The sequence below is a fragment of the Rhynchophorus ferrugineus genome, unplaced genomic scaffold (assembly GCF_030347505.1).
Source record: "Rhynchophorus ferrugineus isolate W39M unplaced genomic scaffold, kcgeb_rfMv2 rfM2, whole genome shotgun sequence".
Classification (NCBI taxonomy): Eukaryota; Metazoa; Arthropoda; class Insecta; order Coleoptera; family Curculionidae; genus Rhynchophorus; species Rhynchophorus ferrugineus.
This window is the reverse complement of record NW_027472581.1, coordinates 8,555,713-8,582,911: the sequence shown is the minus strand read 5'-3', so window position 1 is coordinate 8,582,911 and position 27,199 is coordinate 8,555,713. Positions and strand designations below refer to the sequence as shown.

At 34.8% G+C, this 27,199-nt stretch overlaps 1 protein-coding gene across 1 annotated transcript in view; it reads right to left on the bottom strand.

The window, feature by feature from the left end:
* The window catches only part of LOC143191326 (5-hydroxytryptamine receptor), a 584,206-nt gene that overhangs the window by 74,301 nt on the left and 482,706 nt on the right, over positions 1-27,199 (bottom strand). The gene's annotated exons all lie outside the window — the stretch shown is intronic.

Below are 27,199 nucleotides of genomic sequence, written 5' to 3'. Positions count from 1 at the left end.
CAATCAAAATTAATCTATGCGCATCAAAAAATACAGACGCCATAACCTTGCCAGCTGACTTTTGCGTTTTCCACGCTTTATGTGCCGTTCACTCGGGTGATTGTCGATTGGACTCGGAGTGAAATGATGCAGCCATGTTTCATCCATGGTCATATATCAACAAAAAAACTCAGGTCTATTACGCCTGATCACCTTCAAACACTGCTCCGAATCACCAACTCGTCGTTGTTTTTGGTCAAAAGTGAGCTCGCGCGGCACCCACTTTGCACAAAGCTTTCTCATACCCAAATATTCGTGATAGATATGATGTACACGTTCAGTTGACATCTTTAGGGTGTCTGCTATTTCAATCAGTTTCAATTTACGGTTATTCAAAACAATTTTTTCGATTTTTCAAATGCTTTCTTGGATAACAACCTCTTTTGGGCGTCCACTGCGTTCACCGTTTTCGGTGCTCATTTCACGACGTCTAAACTTAGCATACTAATCCTTGATGGTCGATTTTGTTAGGGCAGTCTCCGAAAACTCGGCATCAAGCCAAGTTTTTGCTTCAACTGTATTTATTCCTTTCAAAAAGCAATATTTGATCAACATTGTATCCATTTTTTTCACAATAACAAAAATTGCACAAATTTATACACGCATCTTTTAGGGGTTAGGGCTAACTAAAACATATATGGATTTAATTCTAGTAGCGCCATCTATGTGTCAGGCTGGGGACTATTGACCTGTTAAGAAGTTAAGCACTGCTCAGAGAGGCCACAACTCGTATCGAAACAAATAATAATCCGAAGAAGCAAGGTCTGAAAAATATCGCGGGTGGAGATGCACTTCCCCTTTTTAATGTTTCCATTGTGTTTTTACCTTTTTCGCGGCATCTGGTCCAGCGTTGTCATGTTGAAGAATAACATTGTTGTGTCTTTGCTCATTTTGTTGACAGCAATCCCCATAAGTAGTTTTATTAGATTTTAGCAGCCTATGACATACCACGTCAATTTGATATCATTAAATATAGAGCATTAGCTTGGAACCATGGATATTTGGCTTTGCCGTTGTTATTTGATGCACGATCAAGAAAGGGTGTTTCGGATGATGGGGTTTCAAGTATCGAGGCTGCTAGACAAAGCCTGTCAGAAATTATACCTTATGACCTCTATAACCTTTTTATTTTTTCTTATTCCGGATTGGCCAGCTAGAACCAAATCCTCTTTTGATGATGTCGCTTCGGGTTCAGGATAGAGAAGTGTTTTCGGGGCGACAAAGAACCAGGGTTACGACTGGGATCGTTATAGTTAGTTTAGCTGCCGAGCTTGGTGGATAGGTATGGATTTTATCAGATTTTTATCATGATCTAAGGCGCTCTAGAGAGAACCTTACACTGAGCATGTCTAGTGAGTGGGTGAGATCAGTGTTCACGTTCCTCATGTGGCAATGAGAAACGCGCGGATTTTTTTGTATTGGAACACTTGGAGTAGTGCAAGTTGTCTGTCAGAGGTGTACCTGTACTACACCTGTACTTCGTTGAGGCACACTGGACGGACTAGCGTCTTATACAAAGTGACTTTCTGGGGGATTGGGAGTTCGGTTTTTCTGCAGAAGAGTAGAAATAGTAGCTTGTACCCGCCATTGCCTTCGCATATAGTGTTCTGGATTTGGGCTGACCGTTGGAACCTGCGGTCGAATTTGAGATCGAGGTACGATACCTTTTGGAGCCAGGGGAAGGAACATTTTCGATTTGGAGGCAATAAGCGCGGAACTCCTTCGTACCGTGGAAGAGAATCGCTAGTTTTGCTCGGGTTAGTCTACAGCTGCCAGAATTTGTACCACCCCATCGCCTGATTCAGTCGGACTTGATGTCTGTCGCATTTGCATAGAATGCGGTGTGGGAATGTTTGTGGACTGGAAAATCAGCCATATAAGGGTTGACTAGTGCAGGGGCTAGTGGAGAACCTTGCGAGACTGTTACGGAGATCTGTTTACGAGAGGAGACTGCGGCATCGACACTTAAATGAAAGGATCTACCGTCCCAGTATGAATTAATCAGGGCGATTAGATCTTTCGGTAGACCTAGTTGGTTCGCTTTGTAGACTAGACCGTTTTGCCATACTTGATCGAAATTATTAGGAACATCTAGAAAGATATCTTCAGCTTTGCGACCTTTTCTTAGTGCATGATGAAAGCTTGAGTGTTTGGCACGCAAACCGAATTGTTTGTTCGGGATTATATGATGTCCGACCGTGAAGCTGTTTAAAGCATGTATATATCGTTTTTTTCGGAAGTTTGGAAAGTGAACTAATCAGGCTGATGGAGCTATAGTTTCATTAATTGGACTAGGCTTTTGGAATAACAGCTACAAGCGCATTGTAATTATTTGGGAAACCCTTTAACCTCAGGATGGAGTTAATGATGTTGGCAAGCTCTGAAAGTTGCTTGCTGGTAGAGGTATTTCAGATAGTTTACTGTGATACCATCTAGGCCTGGAGCTTTTTTCTAAGACAGATGTTTTATTGAGAGCTGAAGGTTTCTGGGAGAGACTATGCTCTTTAGAAGATGCACTGACTGAAAGTTTTTCCTCCTTAGTGAGGGGATAGTGCCGTTCATGATGGGTAACGTCTGTTGAGGTGGGCTAAAGGACTGATTGAATTTCATTGGATTCTCGAACAATTCAGCGAGAAGCTCAGCTTTTGTCGAATTTGTAAGGGCAAAGTTCGTGGATGAAACGGTCTTTAGACGGGGGACTACGTTCGAAGATTTCCCTATTACACCTTTGGCAGTGGTATTGCCTAGATTTTGAAGAATTAATTACCATTTCCTCTCGTTCCACTCTTTACCCTGTCCCTCACTTCTCCGATTGCGCACTAGGCCACGGGTTCATTCCCAAGATCCAGTGTTGCACGAATTCTTCTCGCTAATCGGTTCTTGTACCTGATTAGTACTTTTAATTCTCTTGAGAGGTTAAATAGAAAAAAATCAAAGCTTTATGTTTTTGTAGCTCAGTTTGCGGCTGTTTGGATATCTAGACTGAGCTTTGAGACTGCTCCTTCTAGATAGCTTGGAGAATTTATACTTGGGATAGGTCTTGTTTGCAGTAGATTGTGTTGAAAGAGTTTCCTGTTGGTAGTTTTCTTGGGTTTGGGAAAGGCGGAGCTTAGAAGAAAGTCGATGTCCGTGAGGAGGATTTGCCTCCATTATCCTGGCGAAGAAGGCCTGAAATCGTGCAATTTTTGAGAATTCCTTAAGAGTAAGAAACGCACGTGCTCTATCGGCGTTAGAAGTTCCTAGCTGGAAGAGCATTGCCTATCCCGATGCTCTGAACGTATCGAGATACATTTTGGACCAACCTAGTCGACCACCACCATAAAATCGAGGATCTTTAGTGATAAAACACGGTTCATCAGTAAGGAGAATAAATGTTGTTAACTCTATTGAAGGAGCATAGATAAAAGAATTGTTAAGAGACCTTTGATAAGAAAATGTAGTGATGAAGAATTGATTAAAGATGACTGAGAAGAACATAATAATTAGACAGAATTAAGAGAAAATATTTGTTAAGAAAATGTATCAGAATTACTGAATAATTATAGGAATTAACAAGAAAGAATTACTAAAGAATTGAACAAGAAGATCAGAAGCTACCGAATGTCGAAAAAGGAAACATTTTATCAGACAATTTATCAGTAATCAGAAACAACAGAATTCCTATATGTCAGTATTATCCAAAATCAGGCATACAATATAGTATTTTTTAATATTAACTTAAGTTTTTAATATTAACTGAATTAAACAACTTGTCTTTGGGTATTAATTTACACAAAGGGGGTGACAATCAATTTTCCTAAATTAGAACCTTGTTTTCTCTTCTTGTTACATATCAATAGGCAAATTATGAAAAAAATGGACTTAAGATATTTCAATTTTTAATGTACAATAACTTATTACTGAGTGAAAAACTAACAGCTTTACTGAAATAGCTTTACATCTAAATTGTTCTATGAACTGATATTTTCCAAATATGTTATATTAGGGTTGCATTGTATAAGTTATATAAGCTTTTAAAGCCAAGGAAATACCGATATTATTTTTGTACCGTTTTAACAGCATTTTTTAAATAAATTTCCGAAAACAATTCTGAATGAATAAATTATTATTGATATAATATGGAAATTGAAAAAGTTAACTTCTAATTAGCTCTTTAACGTTACTAAGTGGTCTAATTTTCTTCAATCTTGCCGTCCGACATATCAGGATTATATGCGCATACTCTCGTTATTTCCACCCTCGCCGCGTAATACCTTTAATTAGGATCTTCCACGCAAACCATACAGGGGTGGCAAAAATTAATTGGGACCCCGTCAGGTGGTAACTTTTATCGCGGAATGAGAGGCGTGGATTATGAGCAACGGCAATTGGACATTCAAATTTTATTACTTAATTAATTTTTGTTACATATAACCTCCTCCCTTTCATATATATTAATTCGGTTTTAATAAGCGTTTTACGTGGGCAATAATACGAAACTAATTACGATATATATTTAGCGGTTAAATTAGTCTTTATTTATTTTCGATTCGGCGGGAATTAAGGCAATTAATTCGAAATAAATTGTTAAATGACTGGCTGTTCCGGGTGGAGTAAAAGGAAAGCTGTCACAATTTATAAATGTCTATTAATATAACCTCGAAAGGGAATAATTAATGCCTAATTAAGTCTTTGGTATTCTTAATTGGTATTATGTTCCTTAGACTCTTTACCTTAGAGTTTTTTTACCTAATGGTTTTTAAAATTGTGACATATAAAAAGTTAGCCCTGTAATATTTTTTGTGTATAATTAAAATAAAATTGTTGAAAGTTGATGGGGTAGAAAAGCAATAAAGAAGTTGTTTCAGTATTTTAAACTGATTTTTACGATACTGATTTAAGAGGTATGTACTTCGGTATGTTGAAAACGAAGATAATATGGAAAAAATTGCAAGACGTTAGGATTTTTCGCTACCATCCAATAAAGTCTCTCAAGCTACCTCAAGCTACCGTCCATTTCCCTCACCGAACTTATGTGTAAGGTATTCGAGCGTATGATACTCAACCGCTTATCTTGGTGTCTTTCTGGAAACCAATTCATTACTCTCCAAATTTCAGTATGAGTTTCGCTCTGGTTGGTCCACCTTAATTCATTTGGTAGGCTTAGATAATATAAGAAATGCTTACTCCGACAGAAAATATCTACTGGATTATTACTGGATTTACAATATGCATCTGATAGAGTCAATAGGTCTTTGATATTCAATAAACTACATTGCTTCGGACTTATGGGTAATATCCTGCACTTCGTAAAGAAATTTCTCAGCAACAGATCTTTCCGAGTCTGTTCGAGAGGTTTTCTTTCCTCCACCTGCCCGGTCCCGACTGGAGTCCCCCAGGGCTAAGTTCTAAGTCCTACCTTATTCGTAATAGTTCCTGATTCGATAACTAAATTCCTCGACTCAAGACTCACCTTTTGCGGATGATATACTTATTTATTGCTCGGTCAAGTCTCTAAACTTTGGAGAGAGGCTCCTTCAAGAAGTATTAAACCGTCTTTCTTCCTGGTCCTTCTCCACCGGATTCCTTATATCTTCTTCAAAGTCCTCTGTGATCCACTTCTGTCGGAGGCGTAACTGTAACCGCGTCGATTCCTTCTCTCTTGATGAAACTCCAATCAAAACTGTTGATCGTATAAGGTTCCCGGGACTCATTTTCGAGTGCCGGCTGTCCTGGAAGCATCACATCAACGACTTTAAAACTCGCTGTTCCACAGACATGCATATGCTGCGTTGGCTACCTAACCGTCACACAGGTGCAGACCAGGAAATTATACTCAAAATATATTCGTCAATAATTCTTCATAAGCTAAACTAAGGCTCCCTACTCTTCGCCGCTGCTTCGCCAACTTACCTCAAATCTCTAGAAGCCGTTCAAAATACTGCACTCAGAATATTCAGCTGGGTGCTTTTCGATTGTCCCCTTAATTAACTTGGGCTGTCTTGCATCCACCCCACCACCTTCTTCTCGTAGGGATTTACTTTTACTGAAGTTCCCTGTGACATCGCTTGCTTTACCATCTTAAGTGAACCTGGCCTCCACTTGGAGTCATTCACCCATCCTGGACGGTCTTATCCCTAGCTACTCCACTCGTACCTCTCACATAATTACAGATCTTCTGTCCAGTGATAGAACTGGCTTGTTGCATCCCCTCCTTGTCCACTACCCCAATTTTCCCCCTTGGACCTTCACTACCCCCTTCATAAATATATCATTATATCAATTTTATTAAAAAAACATCCGTACATTATTCGGTCCAAGTTCTGTGAACTTCTCCACTCTTACCCTGGCCGCAAGCACACATATATCGATGGCTCCAAATCTCGCAGCAGGCTTGGCAATGCATTTGTAGTGGACAACCGTGCATTCCGTTTCAAGCTCCCTGAACAGGTTTCAGTATTGACAGCTGAACGCGATATTCAATGCATTATCGTACATCTCAACACAAACCTTCAAAGAATGGCTAATCCTGAGGGACTCCCGAAATGCTCTCGATTGTTTTCTGGACTGGGACAAGTTTACTGTGGATCCCCGCTCACGTAGATACGCTGTTTAAAGTTAAAGTTGATTTTTTCTCTTCGCGTTCCTTCCCTTCGTCATCATGCCATAGCTTTGAATCGACTGAGATTGGGTCACTGTTCTTTCTCGCACGGTCACTTGATGACTTCGAGCCCGCCTGCTCACTGTGAGTTTTGTCACCGTGCCCTTATTTCAGTCTACCACATATTGAACGACTGTCTACGGCTCACCCTGATTAGAACTAAGTATGGGCTGCAAACTTTTAAAAATGCCTTAATAGGAGAAAATACCGACACACTCCTCGGATTTCTACGAGAGATTGATTTTCTCCATAGACTCTAGCCTATGTTAAGTTATGAGCTACTGATCAAATAACCAATACCACTTCGGTGTGGATGTTGATGTGTGCTGCTTGAAAGGAGCCTCTACTTCGTTATAGTTGTGTTTGTAGTCCTGTGTTTGTGTTTATTTTAAAATTGTATATGCACTATTTATTCTTTTAACCCCCCTGCTTGTGTTATTAATTTTATTTGTATGTTAATTTATTATTTTATATATATATACTTTATGTATGTCCCCGTCCCCTTTAGATCATAACCGTACTATTGTACAGTCGCGAAATGACGACACTCGTTAAAGCGAAATAAAAAAGGGCACAATGTTGGTCTTTTACAGAGTTATTAGTCATTCTGTGCACCTCAACGAAACCTAAAAGAAGTAAAGTAAAAACTGCTAATTCTCTATTATACCATTACGAGTTAAAACAATTATTCAAACGAAAATTTAGAGTATACAAAATGTTAGAATGACAAAATAATTCCGCTGAAAGAGGTTAAAATAAGTAAAAGAAAGATATTCTAAGAAACATTAGTGTCTCAACATAAAATTCTTTACCACAGCTATATATAAATTGGGGATTGGTAAAACACCTTTCAAAGATGGAGATTACTCCAAGTACATAGCTTTAAAGATTACAGGACTCTCAGAAGTAGAGGCGGAGGCATTTTCATCGGACCAAACATTAGATGGCTTATGATTGCCATAATTCATGGCTCACAATACATCGGGACTATGAGAGATCCTTAAAAGGAAGACCTTTTAAGGGTGTAAGACATACATTTTTTGATAATTATAAATATCCTAACAGCAAACCAATAGTCAAAAGAATTCTGAAGGTATTTCAAGCTTTAGGTTGCCTAATGATACCAAAAGTACATCTTCAATCTTACCTCCACAACATTTCAGAAAATATGCGAGATGAGAGTGACGAACTGGGCTCAAGGTTTTACTAAGATATTAAAGAAATGTAGGAAAGATACAAAGGAAAATGGAGCTTTTCAATTATATCATTGACTGCTGTTGCACTCTTTAGACAGATTTTCCAGATTATTTCAAGCGAACATGTACAAAAAGGAGCCTCAGTGACAGGAAGGAAAAGTTCTAGCTAAGATATTAAAGATATGTAGAAAAGATACAAAGGAAAATGGATACCATACCAAGATTCTTAGACAGTGCTCAATGTGCTTTCCACGGCGTGTTTAATAGCTCCATCTCTTCTGGCAGTCGATCCAAAAACTTCTTATTAAAAGGGTAAATACCATAGGCACAGAATCCATTCATTAAATTAGGTTTTTCTCTGACACTGACTTTATAGGTCAAGAGAATGCCACAGGATAAATCCGTATTAAACGTAGGTGAGTGAAATTCCGCCTCGGTTAATTATATACATTTCAAGTTTTTCTGAAACACACATTTGTCGCTTAAAAGTTACTCAAGCTATTTAAATATCACAAAATTGGTACCTATATATTTTTAATATGTTTTTGATTAGTTAACAAGTATCCATTTACTGTGACTGATAACTGCATAAAATAATTGCATTTATAATTGCATAAAATATAGGAAGAATCATTTATTATTTGGACAAATTGAGTTTAAAATTATATGAATCCTGTATCAAACTCATTCTGAGAATCCTATTCTCTACTGTCCAATACTGTCCACAACTTTGTACTATTCTATGGGTAACATGCAGATCTTGCCTGTACAAAATATGACCCCTTGGAAGAATCGGACCATGAAATTTCAGCTAAAATTTTGGTATATTCGAAAGAATGAACCTATTGTTCAGGCCATGTGATATTGGCTGAAGCAGATCATAAATCCAAGCAACTTTAGCATTTCCAAACGTTCTTAATTAACAAGATTGTAATCCTTTCATGTGTATCTGTTTCACCAGCTCTTCGTACGTGATACTACCAAATTTACTAAAGCAAATATCTTCTCAGAATTGTTAATGTCCTATGCTACATTAGAAATTAAGATATAGGGTCTAAGGGTACCAACGATCAGTGCATAAATTAAAAGGTCTGCGAAAAAACACCAAGAAAAAGATATATAACATACTACAACTGTTCGACAACGGTGAACTTACGGGCATGTTGAAGAGACAAAAGCCTTTTGAACTGCGGCTGAAACTGAACTGAAATTGTGCAGTGTTTTGAAACTATGTCGAGTCAATCAACCAACCAACTATGTAAAGTACATCCATCAAATGCTAATTAAGTTTAGGTCTGAAATATTATATCTGGTCTTAAAATATAAATAAAAAATTACTATATTATTTAAAATAAAAATTTTTAAACATTGGCTTACACGTGGATATTTTTGACCAATTATAATCGCAAAACAAATTTAGGGTAAATTAAAATTATTACACATTTTGTCGTTTTATATAGTTAAAATATGATATTGCCCAAATATTAATATTTATTTCGATTAACGATTGCGGAGGTATAAATACACCTGCTTGCTATTTCCAATGTTAAGTTTAATTATATACATAAACCAGCATATTAACTTTTGAAATAAATTTGATAATTATAGAGTTTATTTATAATATAGTTATTATGGTAGTACATTGACTAAACATTACAATACAAAATTAACTATACATATGATGAGAATAAATTAAAAAATTAAGTGAGTTTTATAATAAAAAGCGAAGCAGGTTAGAAAATGGTTTTAAACATTTGTGGATAATGCAACATTTAGGCCTATAAATTAGTTTTATGGGTTTTTTAAGTTTTTTCGAGAAAAGTTGGTCAAATTGTCAATCGATAGTCGCTATTTTTTCCATATTTTAGGCAATTTCCGTATTCCATCTCCAAAGAACGATATATTGGGGCTAATAACGAATCCAAACAATTTTTCTTCATAAGATGTGAAGCGTTGTTCAGAAAAAAAGGAAGATATTTGGCCAATGACACATAAAATATCTGCTCATGCTACAAGCTCAAGTAGAAATATAACATATTATTTTGCGAAGGTACGAGCAGAACGTTGATTCACAGCGTCCAACTACAGGGTTGTACAAAGAAATGTGAGAAATATGGCTCCAACAAGGCTCCATGGTATATTAAAAATAAATTCATCCACAACAATCTAAGGGTTTCTTAACTAAAACCGAAGTTTGAAAACGCTTAAACATTTCGAACTTTCATAGTTTAACGCTGAGTAAGAACTGGGCAGTCTTTCAAACTTATATGAAGGGAGGAAAGAGGGAAATGAGGATAGCTATCAAAGTTTAGTTAAGTTTCTTGGGACCAGAATATATTGAATCTACGGTTGCTATATACACATTACTTCGAGAATAATCCTATGAGGAAAAGTCTACTGGAAATATTTCTGGGCAGCAAAGTGGCAAATTTCTTGCAAACTCTTTTAGGTAGCCGCTTCAGGCTCTAGAGATGTAAACAGTTAGTTTATATGTATTGACGAATGTGAGTTCTACTTTTTAAATAGGGATGAAGCTGATAACACAATTTAGTTACATATATATATATATATATATATATATATATATATATATAAATTGTGTATATAGCAGTAATCATTTTTATGCTATCTTATCTATCGATTATGGACAGTATAGAAGATTAAGAAGCAAATTCGTTTGACATAGCAGTATCATTTTTATGCAATCTTATCTATCGATTATGGACAGTATAGAAGATTAAGAAGCAAATTCGTTTGACATAGATGTGTTAGATATTTTGTTTGAAGCTTAAGATTTTCTCTAATATTTGGTCTAAAACAGTAACGAGACTGTTGAGTGAGTTTTATACAGTGAGCCCTCAGTGGATATCTCAACTTTCAAGTGGCTTTAAATAAATGAAAAAATAATTACATACTACCCTAAAACAGTTACTAATATACAAATTTCTTCGAATAACCACCCGTATTCAAGTGGCTTAATATAATATATTTACATATTTATTTATATAGATTAAATATTCTCAATACTATATGTTTCCAAACAAGCGTTTTCAGATTTGTGTCATGACTGATTAAAATTGTATTATTTTGTACTAATTTATATATATAGAATATGATAATGGTGTTCAATCAATATAAATTTTAGTTAATGGTTTCACTCCTATAAATATAACGACATATTAATACTAATTGTTACTTTAATTATATACTGGTACGCGATAACTTATAATGAAATAAATTTAATAATTTTATAAAATATAAATGGTTGCAGTACATATTATTCGAATATACAATATGCATGGAATAAATCAGTATAAATATAGCAAGAGTTAATTAACGTTTTAGATTATATTTATTGCTGAAAATAGGAGGGGGGGCTTATGGAAAATAATGGGTAATAATAAAAAGTTGCTATGGAATATTTAAATTTGATTACGTAATAATAACAGGTCAATTAAAATGTCCCGGCCTACCATAGTAAATCACATTTTTGGCAAAATTTGTTTTTTTTTCAACATAATTCCTTTCAAGGGTGATACACTGGTTATAGCGACCCTCCAACTTTCGATACCATTTTTGTAGTACGATTTGTCATTTGCTTCAAAATAGGCCTCAGTTTTCGCCATCACCTCTTCATTCGACGAAAATTTCTTTCTAGCATTAGAGCATTCTTTTGAGATCTGAGGACAGGAAATAGTCGCTGGGAGCCAGATCTAGAGAATACGGTGGATGGAAAAGTAATTCGAAGCCTAATTCATGGACTTTTGCCATCGTGTTGACTGACTTGTGTCACGGTGCATTATCTTGGCGAAGCAGCACTTTCTTTTTCTTCAAAAGCGGCCGTTTTTAGCGATTCCGACCTTCAAACGGTCCAATAACGCTATGTAATAGTCGCTGTTGATGGTCCTTTCTTTTCAAGGTAGTCAATGAAAATTATTCCATGTGCATCCCAATATACAGACGCCATAACCTTGCCAACTGTTGAGTTTTTCCATGCTTTGGAGCGGGTTAATCGTATGAAGTGCACTCGGAGAAATAATGGAGCCATATTTTATCCATTGTCACATATCGACGCAAAAACTGAAGATTGATCATCTTCAAACACTGCTCCGAATCATCAACTCGTCGTTGTTTTCGGTCAAAAGTGAGCTCGGGCGGCACTCATTTTGCACAGAGCTTTCCAAATATTCGTGAATGATTTGATGTACAGGTTCAGTTGATATTTTTAAACTGTTTGCTATTTCATTCAATTTTAATTTAGGATCATTCGAAATCATTTTGTGGATTTTTTTAATGTTTTCGTTGGTAATAATCTATTTTGAGCCTCTACTGCGCTCACCGTTTTCGGTGCTCACTTTACCAAGTCAAAATATAGCACACCAATCCTTGATGGTTGATTTTCCTGGGTCAGTGTGCGGAAATTCTACATCAAGCCAACACGCAACGTTTAATAATAGTTACTTCACTCAAAATGATATAATTCACAATCTAATGATGCGACAGCTGTCAAATTTATACACGCATCTTTTGAGGGTTAGGGCTAACTAAAAAACATATGGATTTGATTCTAGTAGCGCCATCTATGTGTTAGACCGGAAACTTTTCAATTGATCTGTTTGATTTGTATTATGATCTGCAGGTATATTATATATTACTAATATAAACTTCATAATATGATGTGAAAGCATGCGCATTTGATAACAATAAGTAAAATATGTATGGATGCTGTCAATGTTGGGCATAAATGTGTACATCTTTGGTATATACAAAAATGCAAAGTAGATACAAGATGTATTTAGAGCACATGGGTAGTGTGGACACCACAGCTGGAACCTTAATGGGCCACAAGAAGCTCTCCAGAGTTGTTCAAAAAATGAGTATTTTTTATTATTTACATCTTACATTCGATATGCTTAGTACAATCCTAATTTACTACATCATGTGGTTTGGTTAGCTCCAATCTTCTGAATTATTGTTGATTTATTGTGTTGTCTAGTAGCTGTATTGCTTCCACGTTGCTGTGATTTAGCAAACTTGTTTTATGTTTGTGGCGAAATTTTGGATCATTACAGTTCCATTTGATTCAGAGGTCACGATGTTGCTCTACGTTGGTTTCGTAGCGATAAGCATTCGTAGTTAATCGTATAACTTAGTTTTGGGAGCGTTGGATTAGTATTTGGTCTTATTTTTTAGTACAACCCCATATATTCACCCTATAGGTCCAAATAGGCTTTATAATTTGGCTGACAATAATTATTCATTCTCCAATCAATATTCATTAAACCAATCTCTTTGAGTTTAGATCAAGTTGAGAGTATCTTCCGACTAATCAGTACAGTTGCTTGACTTTGAATCTAATTTGCTCTGCTTTTTGTCTCACATGATTTTTCCAGTTTTAACCTTCCATCGAGATATACTCCGAGGTATTTAGCTGATTTTGTTTGAGGAATCGGACATCCAGCAAGTAATATAATAAAGTTTTTGTCATTTCGCTGTTACGCAAAATTAACATGGACAGATTTGGAGCTACTAAGCTGTATTTTCCAGTCTCAGGTCCATTTGTAGATCGTGTTGGCTGCTATTTGTACTTGCTCTATAGCCCTAGACAGAGATACATCTTTTGCTATTATAACAGTGTCGTCAGCAAACGTTCCAAGTACTCTTGCTTTTGTTGTTGGGATATCAGCAGTATAGAGCAGATATAGAAATAGTCCCAAGACACTGTGGTACTCCAGCTGGAATAGGTTTAATTATTGAGAATATTTTTTGAAGTTGGTACAACACTAAATTTAGAAAGCCTACTGCAGAAAATGCAGATGCTAGTTATGATAGCAGTGTTTAGCATACGTGCACCTTCATCACATCACTTATGGTGAGACCTTTTTCGGTCCGTTTAAGGCAACTTACAAGAAGCAATATGACGTATATATTAAATCCAGAAATGTTGCAACTCCATATGAAATAGCTGGAATGATTTTTGCCCCTCCCCCTCACAACATAACAGTAACCAGCGCTACAGCATGATGCACAAAGAAGAGATTTTTCTCAATCTTCAACAGTTATTAACAAGTTATCAACCAAAAATATTAACAACATTTACAAAGAGGAGTAGAAACAAACAACATTCAGAAATTTTAACATCATTTTGAAACATTTTCATTATTTTGTTTAGATTAGAATTTTGTTATGTTAGTCAAAATGTACTAAAACTCAGTTGTTGCACCAACATTGCAACCAACATTGCGACGTTTTGACAGATCACATGGGTTTACTGCTGTTTTGAATTGACTATATATATTGTTTATTTTGTCATGGTTTTCACTATACATATGGAGGTTTTTAGATCCCATTAGCTGGTGCGAATAACTATGGGTTTATTTTTGTTAGTTTATTAGTAATTTCCGAAAGACGTATGATTAAAGAGTGATTAATGTCTAAAAAATTAGGATTTTTTCACTTTTCCTTAAGTAGTTTTAGTTCCTACACTATCCCTTACTCTTTGCTCTATTAAGTTTGTCAAACGTATTAATATTTTAATAATTTATTAAAAATTAACGAGACGTTGCTTAAAATTAAACTAAAAATAAGCTTATATTGGGCTTTTTAAAACTTACCTAGTAGCGAGTGTTATTTAAAAGATTGCGGTAGATAATTCATTAGTATCCATTAGGAAACGTATCATATAACCTTATTTAATAATGCAGCTATAGTAAATCCCTCTCATAAACATGGGATAATTAAAAAGCACTCCGGGGTAAATTAAAAGCTGGCGAAAAAACGACGAGGCAAAGGAAGTGCCATTTTCTATGAAGAAAAAAAAACATGACGTTGTACATTTCCTCGTATTTTCTCGCCTAGCCTCTAAGGACCCCGAAACCTAAGTAGTGCATCAGTGACCGTCCGTCCTAAGAGAATTGTAACCTCAACCTTCTGAGTGCCTTTGTATGTAAAAAAATGAACAAAAGGGAAAAACCGACACGGGAACGCCTTTTAAAGGTTAGTTTCTCCAATTGAAAAGACGTCCTAGGGAAAAAAACTAAATAAACATATATGGAAAATGTCTTGTAGGCATTGTAAAATGATAAAAAATACAACATTATATTGATTTATGTACATGCAAAAGTTCAGGGATTCTTGTTGAAAATGTCGCTTTATTTGAATAACTGGTTCAAGTAATTCGTATAGTTATTTATTAATTATATTTACTACAATAATAAAATAAATGCATTAACACAACTAAGATATTCATTTAAACAATTAAAAAATCTACCACTAAAAAAACGACGAGTGAGTTACAATTATTGATACATATATATTAAATTAGCGACCCGCCCCGGCTTCGCACGGGTGCAATGCTGATACTAAATTAAATACACTACAGAAAAAATATTAACGTTGTATATAAAAACATAGCGGCCCGCTCCGACTTTGCACGGGCATAAAATATATATGCCTATGTCACTCAATGAAAACATGATTAAAATCGATCCAGTATTTTTGGTTCATTCATTACTGCCCTTGGCCTGCACGCATTAAATTTGGAGTAAAACAATTCCTCTTCCCCTATACTTACTATGAAGATTTCCTGCTATCTTTGGAATATCTAAATTCATACAATTTTTATTACATTACACATTTTTAAACGCAAATTTTAAATTTGTAATATCTCCGAAAATATTTGTTTAATTTAGATGCTGTAAGGAACCATATTGATCTATATTAATTGCACACTGTACTTAAGGTACCTAATTCGATAAGGATTAATGCCGTATTGCTTAAAATAGCTTCGTAAATAAGCCATTTTCTCACGTAAAAAGTAAACAATAAAAATGGTTAATGTGGGTTATCCCTAAAAGATAAACATATACCATCCCGGACTTTTTTGTAGACCTTTTTATGGTGTACAATACTGTAGTACATTAATTTGATCTAACTCGTAGGGTTAGGCAGCGTTTTTGCTAATTGCTAAATAAGCCTAAAAAAATAGGTTAATTTACGACATCACGTTAGAAACCTCTAAAATTAGCAATGTTGCCTTAGTATATTATGCATGTATTATACATATAAACCTTCCTCTTGAATCACTCTATCTATTGAAAAGAACCGCATCAAAATCCGTTGCGTAGTTTTAAAGATTTAAGCGCACATAGGGATATAGGGACAGAAAAGGCGACTTTGTTTTATACTATGTAGTGATACCTCCAATAAAAATGGGGATGGGAGCTGGGCCAGAGATAAAAGAGTAAAAATTTCTTGTGCATGTGTTTTGTTTAACAGGTTCGTTGCCAGAATACGTACCATCTCCGGCTTTGGCGCATGTGAAGTATCCTGCATAGAATAAACTATAGAAAAGAATAAACCATATTGTCTTCGTTTTCTAATAGCCGTAATTTCTTTTCGAGTCGATCGGTACAGTCGATCAATTCAAAACAACAAAAAAATTTAGGATATTTAAGTTCTGTGTTACATTAATAATTCTATAGTAATAATAATTAAATTGTGTTAATCTTGATGGTTTAACATACATTGGTTTTAAAATATGAAAGAACGACGGTGAGTGCAGAATGTAAGGTTATATATTATATTATGTTATAAGATCCAAACAGCATCAATTTTATTTATGGTGGGAATGTTGGTTGCCAAATTCATAACACATCATTTTCAACAACATCGAATAGGTATCAACATATGCTAAAATTTAATGACAATAAGAGACAACAGAGAAGAAAATGATTCTTGTTGTGTTGGAAGTAGTCAGATCATTAATGAGATTTCTCGATCAAGAATAGTAGCAAAAATTGTATTAACTAGTAATAATTAGATATTTATTTTAAATACTAATTTAAATTTTATTTTATAGGAAAGATGTAGCTAGAATTTGTTGGCATTGAAAGTCGAAGAATGTGAAATTCAGAGAAGAAATTAGACAACATTTTGCTAAGATGTAAGAACAGTGTACAGCGATATAATGAAATAATTAAATTTGCTAACAAAAGTATATCTGGATCAAATAAACAAAATATAAAACTATCAACAACACCCTAATGATCTCATGACAAAGAAAATACAGTGCATTATTATATAAGACTGTAAGTAAATAAATTGTGGTTTTGTAAAAATAATGATGTATTGACTGACATTTCTTTCGGCTTAAAAGTATAATACTATTCATTTTGGACTATGAAATGACAATACGTTCATCGAAAACTCGAAGTAGTCATTTCATTAATGATGTTTGTGGATCAGGAGTAGTAGGGATAATAGTCCTATTTCCATCACCTTTTGTTGCCTTTACATTATGTTTATTATCATTTTGCCATAAATGACGCAATGTACCATACTGATATATCCATGTGTCATCTAAATATACAAAATGGTATAACAATTTTTCATTGATTTTGTTATATGTTACCGTTGAGATGCGGGAGAGAAAACAAGGTTGTAATTAAAATACTATAAATAATTTAAATAATTTATTTTCTCTCTTCTCTGATTAAATTAATACCAAAAGACGAGTTATTTAATTAATAATAAAGAAAAATATATACACATTTAAAGATGTTAATTAATACGTCATGGGAGAAGGATTATGATTCAGATCGAGTGTACTTACTAATAACGAAACTCTAGTTTGGCTAATGTAGACAGGATTTCTACTGGTTGCCCTTTAACAATTCTTATTTCAATGTTTTTCATCAATGGTTTCAATATAATACTTCTTCAAATGATTCTATACTTTCTTCAGTCAGTTTATACTTTATTAAAATAAAGCGTTAGAAACACGTTGGCCGGTTTATAACCCGTACTTATAATATTTTGAAGAATTTTGCAGACGTTTGACAAAGGGACAACTTTTGCAGGCTCATTCGGTTACATGTTCGAATTTCTCTAACAGCATTCTATCTCTTTTTAAATAGAATAAAATGAGAAGGAAAATATTGTCTGACTGTAAAAGGAATTTACAACCTTCGACAGGCACGTATTGATGACGTGCGTCACTGCTCTTTTGAATAGACTATAGTTTCCAAAACAATGTACTACGAGGTATTGTTGATGCCTTATGATACATTCGTACCGACTATCGGAATAAGGACATGAATTTGCCAGCTGTTGATAATGATTTCAAGAACTTTGCTGATGCTGATGTTTTCCAGTTCTTAGATAATGATGGCGTATGAGTAAAACCACTTGATCTAGTTCACTGAAGTTATGAGCAAGAATTAGGCACATTAAAAACAGTAACATACATATTAATCCCAAAATATCTATAGTAGAATCACTACATAGTATAAAACAAAGTCGCCTTTTCTGTCCCTATATCCCTATATGCGCTTAAATCTTTAAAACTACGCAAGGGATTTTGATGCGGTTTTTTTCAATAGATAGAGTGATTCAAGAGGAAGGTTAATATCTATAATACATGCATAATATACTAAGGCAACATTGCTAATTTTAGAGGTTTCTAACGTGATGTCGTAAATTAACCTATTTTTTAGGCTTATTTAGCAATTAGCAAAAACGCTGCCTAACCCTACGAGTTAGATCAAATTAATGTACTACAGTATTGTACACCATAAAAAGGTCTACAAAAAAGTCCGCGATGGTATATGTTTATCTTTTAGGGATAACCCACCTTAACCATTTTTATTGTTTACTTTTTACGTGAGAAAATGGCTTATTTACGAAACTATTTTAAGCAATACGGCATTAATCCTTATCGAATTAAGTACCTTAAATACAGTGTGCAATTAATATAGATCAATATGGTTCCTTACAGCATGTAAATTAAACAAATATTTTCGGAGATATTACAAATTTAAAATTTGCGTTTAAAAATGTGTAATGTAATAAAAATTGTATGAATTTAGATATTCCAAAGATAGCAGGAAATCTTCATAGTAAGTATAGGTTAAGAGGAATTGTTTTACTCCAAATTTAATGCGTGCAGGCCAAGGGCAGTAATGAATGAACCAAAAATACTGGATCGATTTTAATCATGTTTTCATTGAGTGACATAGGCATATATATTTTATGCCCGTGCAAAGTCGGAGCGGGCCGCTATGTTTTTATATACAACGTTCATATTTTTTCTGTAGTGTATTTAATTTAGTATCAGCATTGCACCCGTGCGAAGCCGGGGCGGGTCGCTAGTTTATAATATTTTGAAGAATTTTGCAGACGTTTGACAAACAGACAACTTTTGCAGGCTCATTCGGTTACATGTTCGAATTTCCCTAACATCATTCTATCTCTTTTTAAATAGAATAAAATGAGAAGGAAAATATTGTCTGACTGTAAAAGGAATTTACAACCTTCGACAGGCACGTATTGATGACGTGCGTCACTGCTCTTTTGAATAGACTATAGTTTCCAAAACAATGTACTGCGAGGTATTGTTGATGCCTTATGATACATTCGTACCGACTATCGGAATAAGGACATGAATTTGCCAGCTGTTGATAATGATTTCAAGAACTTTGCTGATGCTGATGTTTTCCAGTTCTTAGATAATGATGGCGTATGAATAAAACCACTTGATCTAGTTCACTGAAGTTATGAACAAGAATTAGGCACATTAAAAACAGTAACATACATATTAATCCCAAAATATCTATAGTAGAATCACTACATAGTATAAAACAAAGTCGCCTTTTCTGTCCCTATATCCCTATGTGCGCTTAAATCTTTAAAACTACGTAACTGGATTTTGATGCGGCTTTTTTCAATAGATAGAGTGATTCAAGAGGAAGGCTTATATGTATAATACATGCATAATATACTAAGGCAACATTGCTAATTTTAGAGGTTTCTAACGTGATGTTGTAAATGAACCTATTTTTTTAGGCTTATTTAGCAATTAGCAAAAACGCTGCCTAACCCTACGAGTTAGATCAAATTAATGTACTACAGTATTGTACACCATAAAAAGGTCTACAAAAAAGTCCGCGATGGTATATGTTTATCTTTTAGGGATAACCCACATTAACCATTTTTATTGCTTACTTTTTACGTGAGAAAATGGCTTATTTACGAAACTATTTTAAGCAATACGGCATTAATCCTTATCGAATTAAGTACCTTAAATACAGTGTGCAATTAATATAGATCAATATGGTTCCTTACAGCACGTAAATTAAACAAATATTTTCGGAGATATTACAAATTTCAAATTTGCGTTTAAAAATGTGTAATGTAATAAAAATTGTATGAATTTAGATATTCCAAAGATAGCAGGAAATCTTCATAGTAAGTATAGGTTAAGAGGAATTGTTTTACTCCAAATTTAATGCGTGCAGGCCAAGGGCAGTAATGAATGAACCAAAAATACTGGATCGATTTTAATCATGTTTTCATTGAGTGACATAGGCATATATATTTTATGCCCGTGCAAAGTCGGAGCGGGCCGCTATGTTTTTATATACAACGTTCATATTTTTTCTGTAGTGTATTTAATTTAGTATCAGCATTGCACCCGTGCGAAGCCGGGGCGGGTCGCTAGTTTATAATATTTTGAAGAATTTTGCAGACGTTTGACAAACAGACAACTTTTGCAGGCTCATTCGGTTACATGTTCGAATTTCCCTAACATCATTCTATCTCTTTTTAAATAGAATAAAATGAGAAGGAAAATATTGTCTGACTGTAAAAGGAATTTACAACCTTCGACAGGCACGTATTGATGACGTGCGTCACTGCTCTTTTGAATAGACTATAGTTTCCAAAACAATGTACTGCGAGGTATTGTTGATGCCTTATGATACATTCGTACCGACTATCGGAATAAGGACATGAATTTGCCAGCTGTTGATAATGATTTCAAGAACTTTGCTGATGCTGATGTTTTCCAGTTCTTAGATAATGATGGCGTATGAATAAAACCACTTGATCTAGTTCACTGAAGTTATGAACAAGAATTAGGCACATTAAAAACAGTAACATACATATTAATCCCAAAATATCTATAGTAGAATCACTACATAGTATAAAACAAAGTCGCCTTTTCTGTCCCTATATCCCTATGTGCGCTTAAATCTTTAAAACTACGTAACTGGATTTTGATGCGGCTTTTTTCAATAGATAGAGTGATTCAAGAGGAAGGCTTATATGTATAATACATGCATAATATACTAAGGCAACATTGCTAATTTTAGAGGTTTCTAACGTGATGTTGTAAATGAACCTATTTTTTTAGGCTTATTTAGCAATTAGCAAAAACGCTGCCTAACCCTACGAGTTAGATCAAATTAATGTACTACAGTATTGTACACCATAAAAAGGTCTACAAAAAAGTTCGCGATGGTATATGTTTATCTTTTAGGGATAACCCACATTAACCATTTTTATTGTTTACTTTTTACGTGAGAAAATGGCTTATTTACGATGCTATTTTAAGCAATACGGCATTAATCCTTATCGAATTAAGTACCTTAAATACAGTGTGCAATTAATATAGATCAATATGGTTCCTTACAGCATGTAAATTAAACAACTATTTTCGGAGATATTAGAAATTTAAAATTTGCGTTTAAAAATGTGTAATGTATTAAAAATTGTATGAATTTAGATATTCCAAAGATTGCAGGAAATCTTCATAGTAAGTATAGGGGAAGAGGAATTGTTTTACTCCAAATTTAATGCGTGCAGGCCAAGGGCAGTAATGAATGAACCAAAAATACTGGATCGATTTTAATTATGTTTTCATTGAGTGACGTAGGCATATATATTTTATGCCCGTGCAAAGTCGGAGCGGGCCGCTATGTTTTTATATACAACGTTCATATTTTTTCAGTAGTTTATTTAATTTAGTATCAGCATTGCACCCGTGCGAAGCCGGGGCGGGTCGCTAGTAAGTAGTATAAGTAGACATTCCGACAGACACAAAATTTTATATAAAAATAAAATCATCTTAAAATATTAGCGCCAAATAAAATTTTCAATAGGTTTAAGTCCGATTATACCAGCACAATGCAACAAAAACAGTTTTGGGCCATTTTATTGGTACCCATGCAGCTGAATTGTGACGACCATCTCAATGTTCCGCTCGATATTCATCTCAATTACTATCTCACTTAATTTGAGAGCTCAGCAAATAGAAAAAATGGCCGCCGTTCCAACAACATGAAACAACGTTTGCGTTCGTTTTCATTTTCTACTCTCTCTCCGTGTTTTTTTGCGGGCATTGTGCCACTTTTAATTAGAGTCGATTAATTAAAAAGTGAGGATTGCGTTACGCCGAATAAACACTTCTCGTTCTGTTTTGTTCGGTGAATTAATGAGGTTATTTCGAATTATCAAAACGTACTCTAAAATAGTGTCGAACAAATTTCAAACAAATATTAGGTATATGTTAAATATTAGAGCTACAAAATAGTTTTAGGGTAAATGATGTGGCTCGGTGAATGGAGGTAAAACGAAATGAAACAGTGGTGTTTACATTATGTGACCGTTATTTATTGGCTATATATAAAACATGTGAAAAATACAATTAGAGAAGATGCATGGCAGCGGTGTTACCTGGTGACGAGCCTTGGGCAGTCTATGGTGGCACGTCTAAACCAAACGATGGTCGAGCACTGAATTAATCGAAATACCCTTCAATAACATCCCAGATAAACGTCTCGGGGTTACCGCCAGCTATTCGTTATCGGGTTCTAGTTGGCGCTGCTGGCACCCCACCCGTGTTCAACATCTGGGATTATATTTCTGAGTATTTTGTAGACCGTTAATGCACGATGTAAAATTCGACATGCCTCAAGGTCGCTACAATACTCCCCTGCCAGAATTTTACATACAATTACTCCAAGCAACAAAAATACAAAAATGTATGAAAAACTATCAAATACAAAAAAATGTATATATATATATATACCAAATAAAATGTGCTGCATGAAAAAAGCTTTGAAAAATATGATAAATCGAAACGGTTGTGGTTGGTACGGTTGCGATCTGGTACGGCTGTTGATATCTTCTGGTCCTACAGATACCGTTGCTTCATCGTCGCTTTGGCACTTGAATGTGGTCCATCGACGACGTTGAGAACAAGCTATTTTTTGGACAGGGCTCCCGTAATCGACGCTGTGGGAGGATCGGTTGTTCGACGATGTGGTAGCTTATTTTCTTCGACGACGAGACGCTGGCAATTCTTGTACCTCGGCGAAGACGTGACGAGTCTACGGTGACTGCAATCTGTATCTAGCTTCTGGAGTTACTCTGTGACTAATACGTAGTCACATACGTTATGGTAATCAAGGAAAAACAAATAATGACGGTATCCGACCGAATCTGCCCAAAGCCTTTTAAATCAATTTGTCTGCCATTATGACGGAGACGGCGAGCGAAGGAAGACATTATGATTTAAACATAGCGCCTAAAGAAATGTTTAACCGAGACGCTGAGACTTAAGCAGTAATGTAAAAATATCTATGAGTTCAAAAGTTTGCGAAAGAAAATTTTGACAAAAAGATTAAAAAAAAAATGAATTGGAAATAATGAAATGAAATTCATTGTTCATTCATTGTTCCAGCACTAAAATAAAATTTAATGAGGAACACATATTTGAATGAAAAAATATAATGGCCACATAAAATACACCATGTTGCATGTACCCTCCATTCACGAGTCCAAACCCAATTTTGCGAAAGATCACGTCGGGATCACCACATTAGGGTAAATGATGTGGCTTGGTGAGTGGTGGTAAAATGAAATGAAACAGTGGTGTTTACATTATGTGACCGTTATTTATTGGCTATATCAAAAATATGAAAAATACAATTAGTAAAGACGGATGGCAGCGGTGTAGCAGGATTTTTCACAATAAAGCTTAATTTGTAGTTATGTACCATTCGAATCTATTCACGAATCGAACGACATTTTTGATCATTTGGATTTCATGGGATACGATGGGTATAGCAGGACTTCCTATTTCATCGTTTCCAAGTATGATATCGCCAGTTTTGTAATATGTGATTGAGCATTTTCATGCTGAAGAATAACACTGTTACGTCTTTGTTTGTATACCAACCGTCTTTCGCGCAGTACTCAACTGACATGGACCTATTTTAGTAGATAGCCCAATGATGGTTTCATCGAGCCCTAACATTTTTTTGCCTATCCAGAAAACTTTTTATCTACGGTGCCAAAATCACCATTCGAAAGCGCCAAAACAGTATTCACATGCTGAAATCGATGAGGCATGTTTGCCGTAAGCTTCACATAGCATTCGCTGACCTTTAGCCATATTTTTCTACAAATTAAAGTACCAAAGTACGAAACCTCCGGTAAATGAGATTTCATCATTAAAATACAAGCATTTTCAATGCGCTGAAAATATGTTTTATTCACCCTTCGTTGAATGGACATATACTGAAAAGTGAAGACTGTTAGAAAGGCTTTAACACGAAGTTGGCTATAAATGTATCCAACGCGATTAATACACAGTAACAAAATGTACTTTAAATCCTTTGAAATTAATTTATAAGAATATTGTATATAGTAAATATTGTGGATTTCATCACTGTGGCCATATTTGTTCTTTTGTATATCAAATTCTTGGACTGTGATTTGGTTGTAAGGTTTTGTACCTGTGTCTAAGGTCTACCCAAAAGAATGAACAAACAATAACGCTACCGTGAGTGAATTGAGTACTTTTGAGGGAATATATTGAAGACGGAGAAGTACATATGTAAATAACTTTTGTAATACCAGTTTCATAGCTGCATTATTCAATGCTATAGAAATGCTCTCTTATAGCAGACACTCTAAAGATATCAACTGAACGTGTACATTATATCATTCACGAATATTTGGGCATGAGAAAACTCTGTGCAAAGTGGGTGCCTCGCGAGCTTTCTTTTGACCAAATACAACGACGGTTTAATGATTAGGAGCATTGTTTGAAGATGATCAAGCATAGTAAACCCGAGTTTTTGCATCGATATGTGACAATGGATGAAACATGGCTCCATCATTTCACTCCGAAGCCCAATCGATAGTCATCCGGGTGAACTGCACACGATGAACCCGCTGCAAAGCGTGGAAAAACGCAGCAGTCAGTCGGCTGGCAAGGTTATGGCGTCTGTATTTTGGGATGTGCATGAAATAATTTTCATTGACTACCTTGAAAAATGAAGGACTGTCAACAGCGACTACTATATAGCGTTATTGGACCGTTTGAAGGACGAAATCGCCTAAAAATCGCCGGATTTGAAGAAAAAGAAAGAGCTTCACCAAGATAATGCACCGTGTCACAAGTCAGTGAAAACAATTGCAAAAATTCATTAATTGTTGATTTCTTGTTCACAGATCTTAAAAGAATGCTCGCTGGGAAGAAATTTTCGTCGAATGAAGTGGTGATCGTCGAAACTGACGCCTGTTTTGAAGGAAAGACAAATCGTACTACAAAAATGGCATCCAAAATTTGAAGGGTCGCTGTAGTCAGTGTATCACCCTTGAAGGACTATGAACTACCTTGAAGGAATTATGTTGAATAAAAAAAACTAATTTTGGCAAAAAATATGTTTTGCTATGATAGACTGGGGACTTTTCAATTAACATGTTATACCGACGCTAATTATGAAATGCTCAAGTATAATTACTCAACATACTTTAATTTTGTTGTTAGATTTGGAGAACATTATTTCAATATCGTAAACAAAATTAACACAAATTATTATATAACAAGTGATAAAATGTGCAAGTATATGCAAGTCTATAATAAAAATTATTTTGAAGAAATACATGAAGAATATAATGAATGATACAAGTAAAATCATAATACCTAAAAAAACCATACAAAATAAAAATTTCGATACATGTATTGAATTAAGTATTGCTAACAGATAATAATAAAATAAAACAAGATTCAGAAGAAAAAAGTCTAATCAGATATTATTTGTAGGTATTTAGATTAATTTTAGAAATATGGTGGTATGAAGAGATTATTTTAGTCAAAGAATTTTATATAGGAAACACGAGAATACTCGTACTCGTATTTTAATAATTTAATGAAATAATATAAACACTGTGTGACCGTAGACCGAGATTGTGCAAGCTTATTTCGGTTCCTCTTTAATTGAGACCCAACTTCTTAAAAAAAAGAATCGTAGGATGTTCCGCATGGTTTATCGTGGAGCCTGCCGAAATTGGAAATGTTCCGGCAGGCCATAAACAATTCTCCGTCGACTGTCACGTAATTCTGCCTATTTCCGGTCGGCAAAAAAGTGGGCCAATTAAGTCGGCCGAAGTGAAATCTGATCGGCCGTATGGTCCCAAACTCAATTACATTTATGTCACAAGAAGCGAGTTTATTTAATATCATCCCGTGAAATGAATGGAGGAAATGCAGGCAACATATGTAGTTCAAGTACGAGTTATTTTCTGAGATTGAGAAAACATGTAATCTTGGCTGAAACAATTTTCAACAAAACTTTTTAAATTTCTTGGCTAAGTTTCATACGTTTCATACTTGACTTATCCTTTTACAAGAAGAATACAAGGAATAATTATTTTGGTAATGAGCTCATAGTTAGGGTTTTCCAGAGTTTGGCAGCTTTATTATCCATTCTTGCAATGTACAGTTTACCCATTAGAGTAAGGATTGTTGTAGGGAACCCAAAGGATCAGCCAAGGGAGTTTATTAATTTCTGGACACGAAAATTCGGTGAAAGTATGAAGACCTTTATTAATCAATAATCGGTATATTGTTACAAACTGTGCAACATGACATTATTCGGTTGAATTAACTACTATTGAAGTTGGAAATTTCTCTTATTAGCTGATTGAGGATTATCGATGAGCCTTAACACTTCGCAGTGGCTTGCAGCTTTTTCTTGTTCTACTTTTTTCTATCAGTAATTTGGTTTTAGTAAGGCAACATTTATGGTGCAAAATTATGGCTTTGATTTTTTTGTTTCTTTCCTAGCTACTACATTTTATGTAATTTACCTGCTTTATTTGTCCTACCCTGTATTATTCATTAACGACGAAAATGTTGATATAAGTTTCCATTATTTATAAATAACTACTATTCATAATAACACAATTATATAAAAGCACTCATCCAGTTGTCTTTAGACAAACCATTAAAATATGACTCAATAATAGCAATCTCTTTTTATGACTTAGATATACTTATTCGATATTTCTCTTAATAAAATGGTTATGCCAAATTTGGAGAGTAAGGAAGATATTTTTACTATTTTTGTGTTCTCAGCAAAATACTTGCGAATTATGATTATTATCTAGGATTATTAACTATTGGTGTTTACTGGTATTGTCAAATGATGTGAAATAAATTAACAAGTTTATATTTAAAATTTTTGAATAT